We start from the raw sequence: 20,665 nt of genomic DNA, 5'->3' as shown, positions 1-20,665 counted from the left end.
TATCGTTAAACTTAAAGTTCGATGAATTAACTTTCAGATTTTCTGGAGACACATTAATCTCACTAATACATTCCCAAGTAAAACGTCAGACGTTGTTCGTTAAAGAATTCTGTTGGAATATTACCACGTCTCATTAGCGAAGAATGAAAATTTGGGATAGATCAAACCTCACTGCAGAATATTTGTAGAAATGTTATTTTCGTGCTTTGACAGCTGTCAGATGTTTGAATTGCCAAATTTGGATTCGCTTATCCAAAGTTAATCTGTCCCGAATTGGTAAGCTCCAACACTTCCAACTGAAGATTTAAAGAGTTGTGATTTTCAAAATCTTTTCTAGAAATACCAATTTGCAGTCCCACAAATCTGGCATCACTTCTCCCAACTCATCTACCAGACGGTGTGGCGCACCTTCGGCGAGACTTTCCCCCTTGAAGCCGGTGTGCGTTACTTGGAAAACCTGATCCTCCCCTCGTCCAACGCAGATCATCTCGGGGCTGCTGGCAACAATGTAGCCAGTGTGTGGAAACACCACTCAATGGTTCGGGCCGGCCAGATATGGGAACCCCTCAAAGAAAAGTCAATATTGATCAGTATTCTCCGTACATCACCGGGCATTGCAGGTACCTAATGGAATTGCATTAATTGACTCGAAGGGCGCTCGGGTTTTCTGTCCTGTATTGGTAGCATACTGGAGATGTTTGATGAGATTATTGAGTTGTTAGGTTATACCTGGAAGCCCCTTTGCGGGTGCTAATTAGTTGACGATTTTTCCAAGCCATGACAGAACTGTTAAAGCTAATTCCAACGCGTAACGGCACCGGTTTTACGACGAATAAATGTAAAGTGTGATTTGTGCGTACAGATTTAATGGCCCTGCGAGTCAATGTGACATTTTATAGTCCGGAATCGGCGGGTTTCGTTCCAGATTTATGAATTTTGCGCCCCGTAGTCCCTGTGGCGACACAAAGCTGTTCCAATCGTTGCCCTTCCAACCGGCTAATATCTTCATAACTGCGAGCGTGCACGTGGTCGTAAAAGGTCGCAACTTGCAACTCTATTACGGTCCTGAAAATCTCCGAAGTCATCCCGTAGTTCTTTACGACTTTTCTGTGGAGCACAGGCTGAAACTCGATTCTACGCGTCAAAAATTCAAAAAACCTCCTTGTTTTATGACACTCGCGCGCAAGAATATACAACATTACCATAATGATGGCGGTAATTTATGGGATCACACTGCAGATGCTGCCGGCGGCGGCCTTCTGGTTTCTGGATGTGCCGCGACGTCGCGGAATAATTACAGCAACCTCCCGGGGTGAAACCAGGGCTGACGACAGGGGACACGTGTTGAGAGGCACTTCTTCAGCCAGGGGTAAAGTGTCACTTTAGAATTGCGCGCGCGATACGCAACTTTCTGGGACACGGTTGAGCTGGAAAGGAAACGACCCGGGACAATTCACACCCCGGTGAAGAACTGTAGGGGTCGTAAGTGGCCAATTGTTCAAACGTCTTCGCTCGGACAAAGAATCGTTGATGGAGGACAAGGATTCCGATGGTGGTGTGTTTTCTGGTTTCGTAATGGACGGATGTTCCCCGTCGAGGCATACGTGGTACACGTGAAACAGTAGTGTACAATTGTGTGTGGAGTGGCGCGCGAAAGGTAACATAATTACCAGCAAACTGCGTCGTTCGTAGAATGTCCTCGAATTGCGTTGTGAATAATGCTGGAATGAAAGTGTCACCACCTGGAGTACATATAAGAGGGTAGTGTATATTTTGGTGGGTAAGACTCGATTTTTATTTAAAATTTAGAATTCTACAACTTTAAAAAAAATACGATAGCCTTATACAGATTCAAAAAAAATTAATCAAAAATATACTTGAATAATTGACCTTCACTTGCGTAAACCATTAATCGGGTAGCCAAGGATGACCTTTAAATCCCATGACAAAAAAAAACTTTGAGTTGACCTTTTCATTTTGTGACTTCTTGGAATCGCATGTGTAAAGGTCGAACCGGAAATTTTATTATCTGGACTACTGTGCATTTTCCAAATCCAAACACATTACGAATTTATAATCCAATTTAGAGAGCATTCTTTCGTTACGTACCAGACGCAAAATTTGGGATGTTTATTCACTTAATTTTAGGACCCAATTGTCTGCTCTACAAAACTCTAAAAAATAACCCTGCGAAGCTACAAAAATAGAGCGTCCAATTTCCCGTCCCGGGAATGCCCGAAATACAAGCGAAGGTACTTTTGGCACCAATGTTTTGAAATTATACAAAAAACAATAACAAGCGCAGCCAGTCCGAAGAAAGCATCCGGGAAGAACTTATGGTTAGATTACGCCTCAAGTTCCTTCTTGTCATTATTAATGATTGCAATACTTTCGATAACCCCCGAAGTGTATTACACTCATTAAAGGCCCGGCCCGGCCTACTGCGTTGCATTAACCGCATGATACAGATTCTATGAACGGATCCCACATTTCATAGAACCATCAGGGGAAGAAGAAAAAGCCGGGGACATACCGTACCAACCGGTTCGAGTTATTTATAGATTATAATGGTGTGTGGTGTGTAGGGGAATCGTTGGGGAAGGGATTGTTGAATTATATAGTAAATGACGTTGTGACATTATTTCACCACTACGGATTAATTCACTCAAGAAGTATTAATCCCTTGGTGGCCGAATGGCTAGAGCATCCGACTTCCAATCCAAAGGTGTGAGTTTGAAGCCCACCTGATTCTATGCGTTTTTTGTTCATATTCAAAGTTCATTTACAGTCGAAAAATTTCAAGGAGACCGGTCGGGAATCGAACCCTGAACCATCCGCTTATGAGGCGGGAGCCGTAGCCATTAAGCCACGGGCCGGTTCTTTATAATAAGCACTCACCCCAGCACAAAAACAGCGACACAAAAGAAATGAAAATGAGCATGCAAAAACAAGACAGCGCGTCCCCGTGGTCAGCGCACTAATGATGCCATTATTTCATTATAATAACCACTCACCCAAGCACACAAACAGCGACACAAAAGAAATGAAAATGAGCATGCAAAACCAAGACAGCGCGTCCCCGTGGTCAGCGCACTAATCTTATTAAATTTTTGAGCCATATGACCATATAACTTAAATCATACCATAAATGAAACCATGAAAAATCATTAAAAACAACTTCGTATCATATGAAATTTACCCAAAGAACCATATTTTAGAATATTTGAAAACTTTGAGTTGTGATTTCATGAAATAGTGTTACAAGTTAAAAAACGCTTGAAATAAGATTTTTAAGGCAAATTCAATGATTATATATTTATTCACAAGTTGAAAATACTTGTTCTGGAATAAGTTATTTGCCATGAAAAACATTATTTCATCATGGTTTTTTTTTTTTCATTTCAACTTTATGGTCACTAAGACAAATTTAAAAGCAATTTTATGGTTGTGGAGCATAGATTTTCACTGTCCAAATACTTTGATTGAAAAAATACTTCTCAACAAAAAATACTAATAATATATTTTTTATTAGGTACGCATGATTTTTTACAAGCAGTCATGCCATTAATTGATCCTCACACTCATTTTGACCATTAAAGTTGCTGTTCTATACAATTTTGTTACAAATATTAATCAGAAACAGGATCAGAATAATATTCGTTAAATTTAAAATTTCCCGTTTCCCGGGAATTTTGTAACCCCGGTAAATTGGACGCTCTATACAAAAAAGATGATGATGATAGAAAGATTTACAACGGAAATAAAGAAAATTTGAACACAAAAAAGTTCAAAACAAAACATAAAAAAATTAGAAAACTAAAAAATTATGAAGGAAACGCAGAAAAAACAGAACAACAGAAAAAATATAAATGAACAAAACGAGATTTTTTTTGTTGAGAAAAATTTACAGAAAAAATATAGAATACTCCACATTCGTGGAAAACCAGGCAAAAAGACATGATAACATGAAGACTGAAAGTAGTAACAGTTGGACAGCGAAACAAAACAAATAGAAAAAAAAACTTTTTTTTTTTTTTTGATTGAGAAAAAAAAAACAAACAGCATGAAAAATAGGGTAAAACCCAGAGAAAACAAATAGGAAGAGAGAAAATAAAACAACAAAAAAAAAGGACTAGACAAGGCAAAGTGTCGTAGTACGAAAGAAACAAACAAACATCTATCTAATTTATCTAATCAAACTCTAGCGCCATTTAATTTCAATGCAATGCAATACCACAAACGTTAATGTGGCCAGGCCTACTGCGTAAAGTTTACCGGCGTGATGAGTCATTGAAATGGGTTGAGCTTGACCATACATGTTCAAATAATTACACAGTTCTGAATCAAAGAATAGAAATATTGAACGACGGAGCCCGAGACCCGTGGTGTAGAGGTAAGCGTGGTTGCCTCTCACCCAGTCGGCCTGGGTTCGATCTCAGATGGTTCCGGTGGCATTTTTCGAGACGAGATTTGCATGATCACGCCTTCCGTCGGACGGGGAAGTAAATGTCGTTAGCTCAGTCCAGGTGTCGTCTCCCTGGTCCTGTCTCGGTGGAGTCGCTTGTAGGCAGTTGGACTAACAATCCAAAGGTCATTAGTTCGAATCCCGGGGTGGATGGAAGCTTAGGTGTAAAAAGAGGTTTGCAATTGCCTCAACAATCAAGCCTTCGGACACTTAGTTTCGAGTAGGAATCTCGCAATCGAGAACGCCAAGGCAATGTTGTAGAGCGAATTATTTGTTTTTCAAACAAAATACTGAAATACATGGGACTTTCTCTATGTCGATTTTGAAGGGACCGTCGAGTGCGAGAGGTATCAAATTAATAAAAGAATAATTAAAGTATGCTATTTGAAGGGACTGGAAAATTAATTGATAGATCGAGCGATGATGGTATTGAGAAGATGGCCAGATAATCGACTTTAAATTACAAAAAGGAATAAAATAAAAATACAGGTTAATGAAACAATAACAGTTGGACAAAAAGTTCTAATAAACAACATTCAAAAAATACTCCAAAAATGCAATTTCAACATTTAATTTCAAGATATAATCTTATTCACTCCCACAATTACGCACCTCCCGCCTATTTCCCGACCATCAACAGCTAAAACAACAACGATAGCATTGTCGGTTATCTGTGCCGCGTAAAATAACAATTTAATCACTTCTCCATTCCTGCCAACCTCGGCCTCGGCCGGCAGGCACCAGCATCCCAACCCACCCCGGACGGACAAACACCACATCCTTTGTCGCGCCCGATTTCCGTTCAATCGATTAAATTTGTCCTGGTCCTGCTGCGTAAATATCCTATTCCTACTATACTAGAGTCCTCCTCCCCAAAAAGTTGCTGACGATGATGATGGTGCTGGGTGGTGGTTGGCTCCAGCAGCGCCAGTCCCGCCGCCGGGGCCAGGATTCTTGGCAACAAGAAGGTGATATTCACGGCGCCTGGTGCCGTCTGCGGGAAGTTATTGTGTCTCCTCTCCTCTCTGGCTGGCTGTCGTCCTGGCGCGCCATCCCGAAACATGTGTGTATGTGTGTGTCGGAAGCGGAACAATCCCGCGGCCCTTCCCAGTTCTTCCTTGATTTTTTTTTCGGTGGATTTTGTTGTGTCGATGTTCAAGGATTCGAAGGATTTCTGTTCATGAGTAAAGTGACGAAATTAGAATGATTTGAAGAATTTCTATGAGGTTGCATGTATTAACAATAACTATTCGATTTAAAAATCTTAGAAGAAACTTGAACTTAACTTCAGTTTTAGATCTTTAAATATTTCAATACCACATGCAAAAAAAGCCTCACCCAAACCTTTTTTGTGTTGAATACAAACAGGGGAAAAAGATCACAGAAAACACAAACTTTCCATGTACTTTGATATCGAACGCACCCTAAAATACGCAGCAGCAGCAGAAGCTCTCGTTTGTAAATTTCTGGAGTCGGGTTCGTACATTATGTAGAAGGTTGTTTATGCGTGGCGGGGCTAAAAAAAGCTCGAAAAAAGCCCCCGGTGCCAAAGGAGGAGAAAACTTCCAGACCTTGTGGGAGGTGGGTCGTAGCGACGACGCACTTTTTTCTTGCAGGATGTCAGTGGCGTTGGGAAGGATTTCGAAAATTGTTAGATACTGGCTGTTTTCCATTTAGAAATAACCTTTTTCAGATGGTGTCCCAAAAAATATGTTTTCAATAAAATTAAATTCAAAAATATCTCGCACCTCCCTGCCATAATGTTAATTCCACAAGGTTCGAACCGTAGCAGCCGGAACATAAAAGCTCCACCGACTGTCAGACCTACACAATCACCACCCACTCTACCGTTCTCTTGTTTCTAACACAAAAACAAGCTCCCGCCAACTCAGCCTTCTATGTGCCACAAGTATACAACATTCTTTTACAACAAGGCCTCCAAAACGTTCCACGAGGGAGCCTCCAAGCTCCAAGTTCAGGGAGGACTCCACCCCCGTTCCCCTCCCCCTCTCAAACCCCGAACACCTGCCATCCATTTCCGGCTTTTTCTCACCTTCTTTCATTCTTTTCGAAGCTTTTTGTTTCCTTTCTGGGGGCGATTCCATCCCTCCCCAGAGTCTGGTTCGGCTTTTGAAGACCTCTCAGAACCATTTCGGAACTAGTCTCGAGAACCTCGCCTGGCCCTGGAACCAGCAAACCACAAACTGATGCCCCTTTTGGGAGCGCCCAGCCCAGCATGAATAACACAGTTCAACAAAAAATCAAATGTTTCTTGTCTCTGAGACAAGAATATGTGTTCCTAGTAGATTTTTGCCTGCTGAATCCGAATCCGGGTCCAGAATTGCTCCAAATGGTCCCAATTTTGAGATACACCCGTTTGAAATGTTAGTTTAGGCCAAAATTAGCTACTTTGCCGACTATTTTACAAAAGAACTATTGAATAAACAACTAAACCAATACATGTATCATAAAGTTCACGTTTTCCCCTTTCTGAAACACCCCTGGTTTTAAAAATTTGATTGTTTCTACGCATATTTATAGCCATTTTAAAATTATAATTTGACTTGCATGCAAGTTGGAAAAACTTGAATGAGAACCAACTGAAAATATAATTTTAAAATGGCTATAAATATGCGTAGAAACAATCAAATTTTAAAAACCAGGAGTGTTTCAGAAAGGGGAAAACGTGAACTTTAGGATACATGTATTGGTTTAGTTGTTTATTCAATAGTTCTTTTGTAAAATAGTCAACAAAGTAGCTAATTTTGGCCTAAACTAACATTTCAAACGGGTGTATCTCAAAATTGGGACCATTTGGAGCAATTCTGGACCCGGATTCGGATTCAGCAGGCAAAATTCTACTAGGAACACATATACTCGACTCAGAGACAAAATCTTGTTGGACTGTGTAATTCGTTCTGTTAGCCAAAACTTTGAACGACACACAACGTCCCCCGAGTGGATGTTGTTGGTCTTGGTCTTTGGGGCTGGTGGTTCCGGAAACCACCAGTTTTCCCGAGCGATATGGTGGGGGGTGGATTGATGTCAGATCGATGAATGAGTCGGTGGCGCGAAAGGAAAGGAAAAGTTGTCTGCCTCGGGAGGACCCGCAGGGACAGTGTTATCTGGGTGAATTGAAATGTTTTTAATTTTGGGAAATCGGGTAGGACGGGTGTCCTGAAATCTTCGTTTTGCGTGAATAACTTCTGTCCCCGATCACGAATCCGAGGTCCGATTTTTGATATCTCATGACGGAGGGACGGTACGACCCCTTCCATTTTTGAACTTGCGAAAAAAGATGTGTTTTTCAATAATTTGCAGCCTGAAACGGTGATGAGATGGAAATTTGGTGTCAAAGAGACTTTTATGTGAAATTGTACGCCCGATTTGATGGCGTATTCAGAATTGAAAAAAAACTTATTTTTTAGTGCGTCCATCCCGGGAATTCCCGGGACAAAATTCCCGGGATTTTTCCAAAACTGGGAATTCCCGAATCCCGGGATTTTTTTTATATTTTGTCCCGGGAATTCCTGAAATTGAAAACAAAATCAAATTTTGGTCTGGAAATTCAGTTTTGGTTGTGAAAATAAATAAACAGTTGAATACAGTTAATTTGGCTTTTTAGGGAAAATTCTTAAAATTTTAGATTACAGATCCGCAAAATGCCTAGCGCTATAAATATTTTTTATTTAATTGTATTTATTTTAAAAAGAGTTGAAATAATATTTATGTTGTTGTTAATTCATTTATTTCTGGCAGCTTTAACCTTCTTGGCCATTCGCTGCCTTATATTTGCGTATATTTACGGATTTAAACATAAGAGCGAGTTTTTCACCAATTTGTAACAGGTCGTATCGAGGTGCTCCGATTTGGATGAAACTTTCAGCGTTTGTTTGTCTATACATAAGATGAACTCATGCCAAATATGAGCCCTCTACGACAAAGGGAAGTGGAGTAAAACAAGCATTGAAATATGAGGTCCAAAAAACATGTAAAATCTTAAAATTGCTCGCATTTTCGTTAAACTTGGTAAATTCCCATTCTCTTAGTTGTATTCGAAAGGTCTTTTAAAGCCCTTCAAAATGTGCCATAAAAATCCGAGATTGTTTTCACTTTTTCTTATAGCTTTTGCAAAAAATGCCAAATTGATTTTTTTTAAAGCCTTAATCTCCTATAGGTCAAAAGTTAGGTAATTTCATTTAATATAAGCCTACGATCTTAACTTTTTGGCCAATCGCAGTTTTTCTCATATTTTTTCGCGGCACTTTTTGGTCTCAATTTTGAATTCTTCGGGAAATTCCACCTAAGTTTGAAGTATTGGAACTGTAAGTTTGATTGGAAAAAATGCCATTTAAAATGAATTAAAATAATTTTTACCTAGCTTTACGATTAGGGGTAAAACAGGTATTCGCCTACTTGGTACAGCATTTGACGTTTTGATCATGTTTTATTTAATTATTTTTCATACTGCCTCTTAAATAAAAATATCATATTTAATTTTTTGTATAAAACACCGGCATTTGGAGCACATCAGAACAAAAGTATCTTATTAAAACAGCACTTTTTTGCATAATTTTCTGCTTGATTTCGGATAAAACAGGAACAGATCAAAACAATTGATACACCGATTTTCAAATTAATTGCTCTAAAACCTCCTGTACCTATTCAGACTGAAGTCCCGATTTTCCCCAGTTCGCGGTAGTGACTTAAAGAAAATTTGTAAAATATGTTCTATGTATAACATGAGATTTTACATTGTACATTGTACATTCTTGTTTTTTTATAGACAGTTCCAAAGAAATGTTTTAAGCTTTTGTAGTCATATCATTTTAAAAAATTAATAAATAAATATATCAATACGAAACTAATTTAAGTTTAATCACATTGGAATAAAAATGTGGTTTATTTAAAATCCAAAGCAGAACAAAAAACAACAACCAAACAATTTTTAAAGTATTTTAAGCTATTAAAAAACTGCTGTCCTTGTTTAGATTGAAGTGTAGATTATCACCAATTTACAGTATTGAGCGAATGCTATGATTTTATGCTTGAAAACATAACAAAAAGATGAAAACATAGATTTTGTTTCTGTTTACAAAATTTCCCGGGATCCTGGGAATTCCCGGGAATCGAAAAATATTTTTCCCGTTTCCCGGGAATTTCTAAACCCGGGAAAATTGGACGCCCTAGAATTTTTCATCGAAAAAAAACACAAAAAAAGTTTTAAAAACTCTGCCAATTTCCGTTACTCGACTGTAAATTTTTTTTGGAACATGTCATTTTAAGGGAAATTTAATGTACTTTTCGAATCTACATTGACCCAGAAGGGTCATTTTTTCATTAAGAACAAAATTTTTCATTTTAAAATTTCGTGTTTTATTCTAACTTTGCAGGGTTACTTTTTTGAGTGTAACAATGTTCTACAAAGATGTAGAACAGGCAATTAAAAAAAATGATATATAAACATAAGGGTTTTGCTCAAAAACATCACCAATTCTCGCGATTTGATCATGGCCGTTCATCGTCACCCGCGACAGACACGCAAAAGTAACTTTTTCAAAACTTTTTTTTCGTGAAATCGCGATAATTTGTGATGTTTATAAGCAAAACCCTTATGTTTATATATCAATCCAATTTTGTAATTGTCGACTCTAAAAAATAACCCTGCAAAGTTAGAAAAACACGAAATTTTTAAATGAAAAATTTTGTTCTATATGAAAAAAATACCCGTCTGGGTCAATAAAGATTCGAAAAGTTCATTAAACTTCCCTTAAACTGACATGTGAGCAATTCTCGCTGAAACCGTACCACTAGATGCACATGTTCTCAAATCGTTACGGCAATGTTCTCATTCGATTCAGCGCACCAAAAAACCATAAAAACAACCTTCGAACCAATGAAAATGTCAGCCGTTAGCCACCTGTAAATAAAAACTTGTTTTGAACAATGGATTTTTTCGAAAAAATGACCTAATTTGAAGAAATGATATCTCCCAAAATACATTACCAAACATCAAAAACTTATATATCGTTGGAAAGGTAATCGCAAGGGCTTTCTATCACACTTTGAGAAACATTTCAAAAATTATTTTTTCAAGGGTAATTTTCAGGGTTTTTGGGAAACTTACTCTTAATTTTGAAATTTGACCGTGTTCGCAACCACTTATCGTTACGTAACCATTTTCATTCGAAAGATTGGACGATTTTGCATAAAATTAACTTGAGAAAAGTAGTGTAATGAAATAGTTTTCGTATAGTTATTAACGGATGAAAGAAATTGGACAAATTTCAGTTAAAAATAATCAAAGCTCAGACTTCAGAAATGAGCCTTATTTACAGGCAAAACAAAGCAGGATTGTATTTGAGCCAAATTTACAGTCATCTGAGGCAAATCTGGACATATAGTATGAATAGGGACAGTTATTTCAACTATACTTTCACTCATTAGATCATATTTTTAATTTGTTTATGTAAAAGCTTACATAAACAAACAAGTTTCTAAATTTTAAGCTTTTAAGTACTCTGAAAAGTAATGTCCTTACTTAGACTGTGTTCTTGATTCGCCACATTTCACTGAAGTAATAATGTATGTACAGATTTTGTTTAAGGAAGGTCTGCTTTATTTGTAATCGTGCACATAAAAGTGCAAATTTGAAATCAATATTTTTTGATCAACTGCCGCTCGAAGCTAGTCCGTCCCATATGTAATTTCGTCAATTTTGAGGTAATGATGCAGTTTGGTTCAAAATCATGTAAACTATCAGAAAAACCAATAAAATGTAGTACTTTGTTCTAGAAATCCGGAGAAAATCCACTTTTTCGTGAAATTCTAACACGTAGCCTTATGGGCGGGACAACTTTGACACGCGTTTTTCTCGGCTTGCTGTTTTTACATATGGGACGGACACGATTAGAGCGGCAGTCAAGTTAAAATTTGGTGCTATTGATACCATCAAAACAAGCAAGAAACTCGATTACACCTATTGATTCTATGTAAAATTATCTTTCTAGTGAATTCTGGCTCGACTTTGTACGGCTTGCGGTTTTAGAGACATAGCAGTTTAAAAATGAAGGTTTTTAACATTGTTTGCAAAAAAAGCGAAACTCTGGGGTGGTGTCAAATAAAAAGGCGTAGCCCGATTTGGACGAAAATCGAGTTTCTTGCTTGTTTTGTTGGTATCAACAGCCCCACCAAATTTCAACTTTATCAAAAAATATTGATTCAAATTTGAACTTTTATGTGCACGATTACAAATAAAGCAGACCTTCCTAAACAAAATCTGTACATACAATATTACTTCAGTGAAATGTGGCAAATCGAGACCACAGTATAAGTAAGGCTCATGAAGTCTGAGCTTTGATTATTTTTAACTGAAATTTGACCAATTTCTTTCATCCGTTAATAACTATACGAAAACTATTTCATTACACTACTTTTCTCAAGTTAATTTTATGCAAAATCGTCCAATCTTTCGAATGAAAATGGTTTCGTAACGATAAGTGGTAGCGAACAAGGTCAAATTTCAAAATTAAGAGTAAGTTTCCCAAAAACCCTGAAAATTACCCTTGAAAAAATAATTTTTGAAATGTTTCTCAAAGTGTGATAGAAAGCCCTTGCGATTACCTTTCCAACGATATATAAGTTTTTGATGTTTGGTAATGTATTTTGGGAGATATCATTTCTTCAAATTAGGTCATTTTTTCGAAAAAATCCATTGTTCAAAACAAGTTTTTATTTACAGGTGGCGAATGGCTGACATTTTCATTTGTTCGAAGGTTGTTTTTATGATTTTTTGGTGCACTGAATCGAATGAGAACATTGCCGTAACGATTTGAGAACATGTGCATCTAGTGGTACGGTTTCAGCGAGAATTGCTCATGTTCCAAAAAATTTTACAGTCAATTAACGGAAAATGGCAGAGTTTTTAAAACTTTTTTAGTGTTTTTCGATGAAAAATACGTTTTTTCGGAATTCTGAGTACGCCTTTAAATCGAGCGTCTAATTTTACATAAAAGTCCCCTTGACATCAAATTTCTATCTCATCATCGTTTCAGGCCGCAATCTATTGAAAAACACCTCTTTTTTCGCATTTTCAAACATGGAAGGGGTCGTACCGACCCTCCGTCATGAGATATCAAAAAACTGATCTCGGATTCGTGATCAGGGAAAAAGTTAACCCTTAGGACAAAAATTCACGCAAATCGAAGAGGAGTCGGGGCAACTGCTGTGTGAGTTGGCGGAGAATTGTTCCCATGTTCTTTTTAGTTTTTTTTTAATTATTATAACGTAATTATTTTTTCCAATTTTTTTGAATTGGGCTAAGCACTGAGCATGCTTTATTTTTTTTTAATTTCACGCATAGAATTATAATTTTCAAAATACATTTCGACAGTTGTTATATTCTTGATTTGTGCACTTGGGTAATTCTCTACCAACTCACACGAAATCGGGAAAAGTTGCCCCGACCCCTCTTCGATTTACGTGAAACTTTGTCCTAAGGGGTAACTTTTGTCCCTGATCACGAATCCGAGGTCCGTTTTTTGATATCTCGTGACGGAGGGGCGGTACGACCCCTTCCATTTTTGAACATGCGAAAAAAGAGGTGTTTTTCAATAATTTGCAGCCTGAAACGGTGATGAGATAGAAATTTGGTGTCAAAGGGACTTTTATGTAAAATTAGACGCCCGATTTGATGGCGTACTCCGAATTCCGAAAAAACGTATTTTTCATCGAAAAAAACACTAAAAAAGTTTAAAAAATTCTCCCATTTTCCGTTACTCGACTGTAAAAATTTTTGGAACATGTCATTTTATGGGAAATTTAATGTACTTTTCAAATCTACATTGTCCCAGAAGGGTCATTTTTTCATTTAGAACAAAATTTTTCATTTTAAAATTTCGTGTTTTTTCTAACTTTGCAGGGTTATTTTTAAGAGTGTAACAATGTTCTACAAAGTTGTAGAGCAGACAATTACAAAAATTTTGATATATAGACATAAGGGGTTTGCTTATAAACATGACGAGTTATCGCGATTTTACGAAAAAAAGTTTTGAAAAAGTTACTTTTTGCGTTTCTCTTTGTTTCGTCGTCCGTGTCTGTCGCGGGTGACCATGAATGGCCATGATCGATGACGACCAACTCTGTCAAAACTTTTTTTCGTAAAATCGCGATAATTCGTAATGTTTATAAGCAAACCCCTTATGTCTATATATCAAAATTTTTGTAATTGTCTGCTCTACAACTTTGTAGAACATTGTTACACTCTAAAAAATAACCCTGCAAAGTTAGAAAAAACACGAAATTTTAAAATGAAAAATTTTGTTCTAAATGAAAAATGACCCTTCTGGGACAATGTAGATTCGAAAAGTACATTAAATTTCCCATAAAATGACATGTTCCAAAATTTTTTACAGTCGAGTAACGGAAAATGGGAAAATTTTTGAAACTTTTTTAGTGTTTTTTTCGATGAAAAATACGTTTTTTCGGAATTCTGAGTACGCCATCAAATCGGGCGTCTAATTTTACATAAAAGTCCCTTTGACACCAAATTTCTATCTCATCACCGTTTCAGGCTGCAAATTATTGAAAAACACCTCTTTTTTCGCATGTTCAAAAATGGAAGGGGTCGTACCGCCCCTCCGTCACGAGATATCAAAAAACGGACCTCGGATTCGTGATCAGGGACAAAAGTTACCCCTTAGGACAAAGTTTCACGCAAATCGAAGAGGGGTCGGGGCAACTGCTGTGTGAGTTGGCGGAGAATTACCCACTTGTAAAGTAAATAAATATTTTTTTTGGTAATTTTTATTTTATTTTCAAATCAAATCAAATCAAATTATTCGCTCTACAACATTGCCTTGGCGTTCTCGATTACGAGATTCCTACTCGAAATTAAGTGTCCGAAGGCTTGATTGTTGAGGCAATTGCAAACCTCTTTTTAAACCTTAGCTTCCATCCACCCCGGGATTCGAACTGACGACCTTTGGATTATTAGTCCAACTGCCTACCAGCGACTCCACCGAGGCAGGACCCAGGGAGACGACTCCTACACCTGGAGTGAGCTAACGACCTAACCTTTTTAGGTTAGTCCGGGGCCAACATTTACTTCCCGTCCGACGGAAGGCGTGATCAGACAAATCTCGTCTCGAAAAATGCCACCGGGACCGTCTGGGATCGAACCCAGGCCGACTGGGTGAGAGGCAAACACGCTTATCCCTGCACCACGGTCCCGGCTCACACACATACATTTTATTTTCAATTTATTTCAAATTTCAACGGCATTACTCCGTTTAAAGAAAAATTAGCAGTTTACAAATAATTTGAACATTTTAAAATGATTTTTCTTTCTGGAATCATAAATGTTTTTGAATGTTTAAGCTATGAGTCAGATTAGGCTCTTTTAGAGCTTAATATTAATGTCAAAAAGATACGAAATTGTTTAAAATCTTCAAATCGATATTGGTTTTCAATGACCATCTGTCGATAGTTTCAAAAAAATCAATTTTCAGCAAAAAAATATACTTTTGCTCCATAGTTTTTCGGAAAATAATAAATGGAGGTGGGAATAAAAACTTGAAATATAATTTCTAATGGCCTTATTTTTTTTTAATTCTCTCAACCATGACCAGGGTTGATGTTTCTTAAACATCATGTTTAGTCCGTGTGCTGGGAAAATAACCTTGAAGTTCATTTTGGTAAGGAGCTCTGCCGTACGTCAAAAGGTTCTTCATGTCAACACTTATTACTCTACCTTACTTTAGAAATCACGTTTGTTCGCGTCTTTTAGGCATGAAAAGGTCTTAGAACTACAAATTTGATGTTAAAAACTCAACTCTCAATTCCAAATCAATCATCATCAACTAACTGCACCCCAACATCGCGGACCAAGTTTCACACTCAATTGAATTAATTGTCATTACACTGGAGCTGGAGTCCGTCAACATCGATGTCCTTCAGTTGTTCTGGCGCTGAGCATTCATCCCACCGTCATCATGCAGTCAAGCAACCCGTTGAATTCCGAACATAACTTGACTAGACCCACACGAACAAAGAAAACAAAACCAACCCGAGAGTTACCCCTTTTTCTTAATCAGGACACCCCTTCTAGAGTGGAAAGCGCAGAGAAAGTGCAACAGCAACATTTGCCCACTCCTGCTGGCGAGATGTCCTGCAGTCCAGGTCCGACCAGAATTGCCCTCGTAGACGCGTCGCCGGACAGATTGCTTTCTCCTTTAAGGGTCGAGTCGTAAATTGTTGGTTGAAATGTTGGGTCGCCCACACAGTTGACGCCTTACCCTAACGGCGGTGACTTGCAAGGACACACGAAAGCAATGCAGAATAATGAAATCGTCCCCCCTCCCTTAATTCCAGTAACTCCAGCGCACTGGTAGCGCACTACTTGGTACAATGTGATTGGCTTGAGCGACCTATTAATAGGGTTTGCTTTCTCTCTCCCCGCCAGGCGACATTTAGAGTGAAAAGTTGCACAAACTGGTTCGTTATCCTGATAGTGGTGCCGCTGGCTTTTATTCCAGAGCATGTTCCATCTATACTTCTAGGACGAGTCGTCGTCGTCGACGACGTTGTCGCCAGAACTTTTTCTAATGTAATTGCAGAGCGTACGGAACGTGTACTGCCATACGTTGCTGCAGAAGTTGGAGCTGCGAATTTCGGTCTTGCTCTGGAAAATTAGGGAGTGCAACGTGGTACTTGTGCTGCATAATGGTACTGACTAACGTAGTTACGAGTTCTTTGTACTGAATCAAAACTTTTGCTTCAAATGGCACTTGTGGGGCGTGCATTCTCTGACAATTTAGCGAAAATCTTAGAGTATAATAAGGTTCAGTTATGCAACTGAATCCGTCAAATTCACGGAATCCATCAGCTCCCGAAATAAATTGATACCTCTTCACCGACCAACGGCCATTCTTCCCAACTGACAGGGTAATGGAAAGTGAAACCTCAGCACAAATACCTTATCCCTGGAATCTTGATCGGAGAGAAAGGACGAGTCGAGTGTCCTCGTAAATGTATCTGCTTTGCGGGGTTTTATGACGGGGGGTTGACCAGTCACGTGTCATGGACCCATCAAATCGGGATAGATTTCGGCGAAAAAGGAAAAAAAAGGGGGAAAGTTTGGTCTTCCATTTGCGATGACACGCGCGCGGGAACAAAGATGATGACGGAAAGGACATCGGCGATTGATGGACATCGGTCATTGTGATAGGTCTAAGTAAAGGAGTCAAAGGATGTTTGAGTGGCTTGAAGGGGGGAAAAGAGCACAAGTTCAGCTGAAACTTATTTTTGGTCTTTTGACATTGATTACGTACCTTTTTTCGTCAAGGATCGTATTACTTGCTTAGGGCGGATCCTTGAGTGATATTTGTCAAATTCACCATTTTAAGGATTTTAATATTGGACTGAACAACAAACCATAATTTCAATTCATAGATGTCCAACTAAAAATATAAAATTTTGTGCATTGTTGCCGAACGTAATACAATATTTGTTCCAAAAGTTGGAAATACATTTCTGTTGATTCCAAGGCGTATCCTAGACCTTTTACCTTCCCAAAAACCGTCCAACTAGAGAGCCTATATGGAGAGGCGAAATGTCACTCTCAGGGTTCCAATCGAATTGTCAAATCGGGGTTCCAATCGAGCAACAAGGTCATGTAAGAACAAGGTCGGAATCAATTTAAAATCATTTTGGCAAAAAAAACGAGACTTATAACAATCAAACGTATTGTAAAACTGTTGTTGATAATACTCTGATAGTTTTTGTTATGTTTGTGCTTGTTCGGTACAAGAAAAGTGCCAGCACCAAAGAAAAACTACAAGTTTTTCAACCTTAAATTTGAATGACTTTGAGTGTTTGAAATTTCTCCCAGAACATTTCATTTCCCTATGTAGGTCCCTACGTCCAACTCTAAGCAAAACTTACTTGGGTATACCGTGGAAATTTTCCTTTATCCTCTTAAAAAAGTGGAGCATCTACACCTCCTGTCATCTTATGTGGTTAAATGGTTGTTTTTGATAGAGTGACAGACCTTTTAAGAGCAGTTCTCTCAGATTTCGGTCTTTCGATTTTTTTTTGTATTTTTTAATCCGACTGGAACTTTTTTGGTGCCTTCGGTATGCCCAAAGAAGCCATTTTGCATCATTTGTTTGTCCATATAATTTTACATACAAATTTGGCAGCTGTCCATACAAAAATGATGTAAGAAAATTCAAAAATCTGTATCTTTTGAAGGAATTTTTTGATCGAATTGGTGTCTTAGGCAATGTTGTAGGTATGGATACGGACTACATTAGAAAAAAATGGTACACGGTAAAACAAAATTTGGTGATTTTTTATTGAACTTTTTATCACTAAAACTTGATTTGCAAAAAAACACTATTTTTTTATATGTTTTACAAGACATAAAATGCCAACTTTTCAGAAATTTCCAGGATGTGCAAAAAATTGGTCCCAAAAATTTTTCAACTCCATTTTTCGATATAAAATCAAATTTGCAATCAAGAAGTACTTTAGTGAAATTTTGATAAAGTGCACCGTTTTCAAGTCAAATCCATATTTAGGTGACTTTTTTGTAAATAGTCGCAGTTATTCATTTTTTTAAATGAGTGCACATGTTTGCCCAATTTTGAAAAAAAATATTTTTGAAAAGCTGAGAAAATTCTCTTTATTTTGCTTTATTGAACTTTGTTGATACGACCCTTAGTTGCTGAGATATTGCCATGCAAAGGTTTTAAAACAGGAAAATTGATGTTTTCTAAGTCTCACCCAAAAAATCCACCATTTTTTAATGTCGATATCTCAGCAATTAATGGTCCGATTTTCAATGTTAAAATATGAAATATTTTAATTTTTAAACCAAGACTAACATTTTAAAAGGGCGTAATATTGAATGTTTGGCCCTTTTTAAATGTTAGTCTTGACTTGAAAGTTTTGAAAATATTGTTTTCGAAAAGATCGAAAAATTTCACAAATATTTCATTTTTTAACATTAAAAAACGGACCATTAGTTGCTGAGATATCGACATTAGAAAATGATGGATTTTTTGGGTGAGACTTAGAAAACATAAATTTGTTTTAAAACCTTTGCATGGCAATATCTAAGCAACTAAGGGTCGTATCAACAAAGTTCAAGGAAGCAAAATGTAGAGAATTTTCTCAGCTTTTCAATTTTTTTTTTTTCAAAAGTGGGCAAACATGTGCACTCATTTAAAAAAATAAAAACCTTGACTATTTTCAAAAAAGTCTCCTAAAAATGGATTTAACTTGAAAACGGTGCACTTTATCAAAATTTCACTGAAGTACTTTTTGATTGCAAATTTGATTTTACATCGAAAAATGAAGTTGAAAAATTTTTGCGACCAATATTTCGATTTTTTGAAAAAATCAGTATTGAATCAAAAATTCATAACTCGGTCAATGATTTTTTGCACAACCTGGAAATTTATGAAAAGTTGGCATTTGATGTCCTCTAAAACACATAAAAAAAAAAATAGTGTTTTTTTGCAAATCAAGTTTTAGTGATAAAAAGTTAAATAAAAAATCACCAAATTTTTTTTACCGTGCATCATATTTTTTCCAGTGTAGTCCGTATCCATACCTACAACATTGCCGAAGACACCAAATCGATCAAAAAATTCCTTCAAAAGATACAGATTTTTGAATTTTCTTACATCATTTTTGTATGGACAGCTGCCAAATTTGTATGTAAAATTATATGGACAAACTAATGATGCAAAATGGCTTCTTTGGGCATACCGAAGGCACCAAAAAAGTTTCAGCCGAATTAAAAAATACAAAAAATAAAATTGAAGAAAAAATACCGATTTCGTAGAGAATTGCTCAATAGGAAAAATTCTGAAGACCTGGCAACGCTGTCCGGTGCTATTAGAACTTTCAGAATGTCAAAAATGGGTTTGAAGTTTTAAAATGTTATTTGAAAATCTTTTAGTTTTTAAGATAGTCAGGAGGAAGATAGGGAGGGAGAATTTGAACGGAAAGTATTTTTCAGAAAGTGGTCAAAAACTTTAGAATTACAAATCTTAAGATAGAAAAGATAAAACAAAACTCATTTTTAAGAAGATAAAAGATAACTTTGAAATCCCTTCTGACAACTCCATTCCAGCGAGTTTCGATTAAAAGCGAACCCCAACTTTGGCTCATAATAATAAAACTTTACGGAAATGTACCCATAACTTCCAGCCATAATCGAACAAAAACAACCCAAAAACTCCAAAATAACCCGAAGAAAACTTGAAGAAACAACCTCCAAGGACTTTTTTGTTACGTTCGGTGGACGGAAGGGGTAAAACTGAATGAAGCCAATTTCCGGGGAAAATTTATCTGTTTACAGCATCCTCCCGGTGTGGTCTAAAGAGGGTTTGGTGGTGGTTTGAGGCAGCCAGTGTCGCCGTCGGGAAACGGGACATTGTCTGCGTTAGATTGTCGATGACGCCAAAGTTGGACAGTGGACAATTAGGGTGAAATTTTGTTTTTTTTTAGAATTTGGAGAAACATTTTCAAAATATATGCATATGTAAAAAATATTGTTTTAAAAATTACTAATATTTTTTAATGCTATGATTTTGTCTGAATCCACTGTACGCCAGCTTCCTTATTGTGACGCAATCATCAAGACAAAGGACAGACGGCTCCTGCTTAGAATGGTCCACATTCTGGGGCGATTTGGTGCCACGGAAGAAGAGGATAAAACTCTGAGTGGCGTCAGACAATAATGGCGTCTGGGTTGAATGACAACTTTTTGTTTGTCTATTTGAGCAAAAAGTATGATAAATCGGGATTCTTGAAAATGTATTAAGAAAAGTTTCAGAAAGTATTTTGAGTAAATGACGCACCTTAAAAATAAAGTCATTTCGGCTTTTAACCCTCTTTTCTTCAATAATGTTCTCAAATTTCCAATAAGCTCCCCCTCTAGAGTACTTTTGCGTGTCAGCTACAGGTTAGCCCTAGCTAATAAAACACCCTCGACCACAGCCAATCCCTTCCCCAGGATTCCAGGTCATCCAACCAGCGTAAACAAATAAATAACACTTTGCCTGTCAGCCAAACTCACTCTTTCCCCACCTTTCCACATGACACAGTCAGGCAGGGATGACGTTTCAATAACTCGACCAACTCCTCCGAAAATGTCTGGAAAGTGTGATCGAACAAAGAAAGTGGGTT

General features: G+C 37.4%; 1 protein-coding gene across 1 annotated transcript in view; it reads left to right on the top strand.

Moving 5' to 3' along the window:
- The window catches only part of LOC120424094 (uncharacterized), a 243,706-nt gene that overhangs the window by 91,618 nt on the left and 131,423 nt on the right, over positions 1 to 20,665 (top strand). The window lies entirely within an intron of this gene.

This window comes from Culex pipiens, chromosome 2, assembly GCF_016801865.2.
Source record: "Culex pipiens pallens isolate TS chromosome 2, TS_CPP_V2, whole genome shotgun sequence".
In the NCBI taxonomy this organism is placed as follows: Eukaryota; Metazoa; Arthropoda; class Insecta; order Diptera; family Culicidae; genus Culex; species Culex pipiens.
This window is presented reverse-complemented; position numbering and strand designations above follow the sequence as displayed.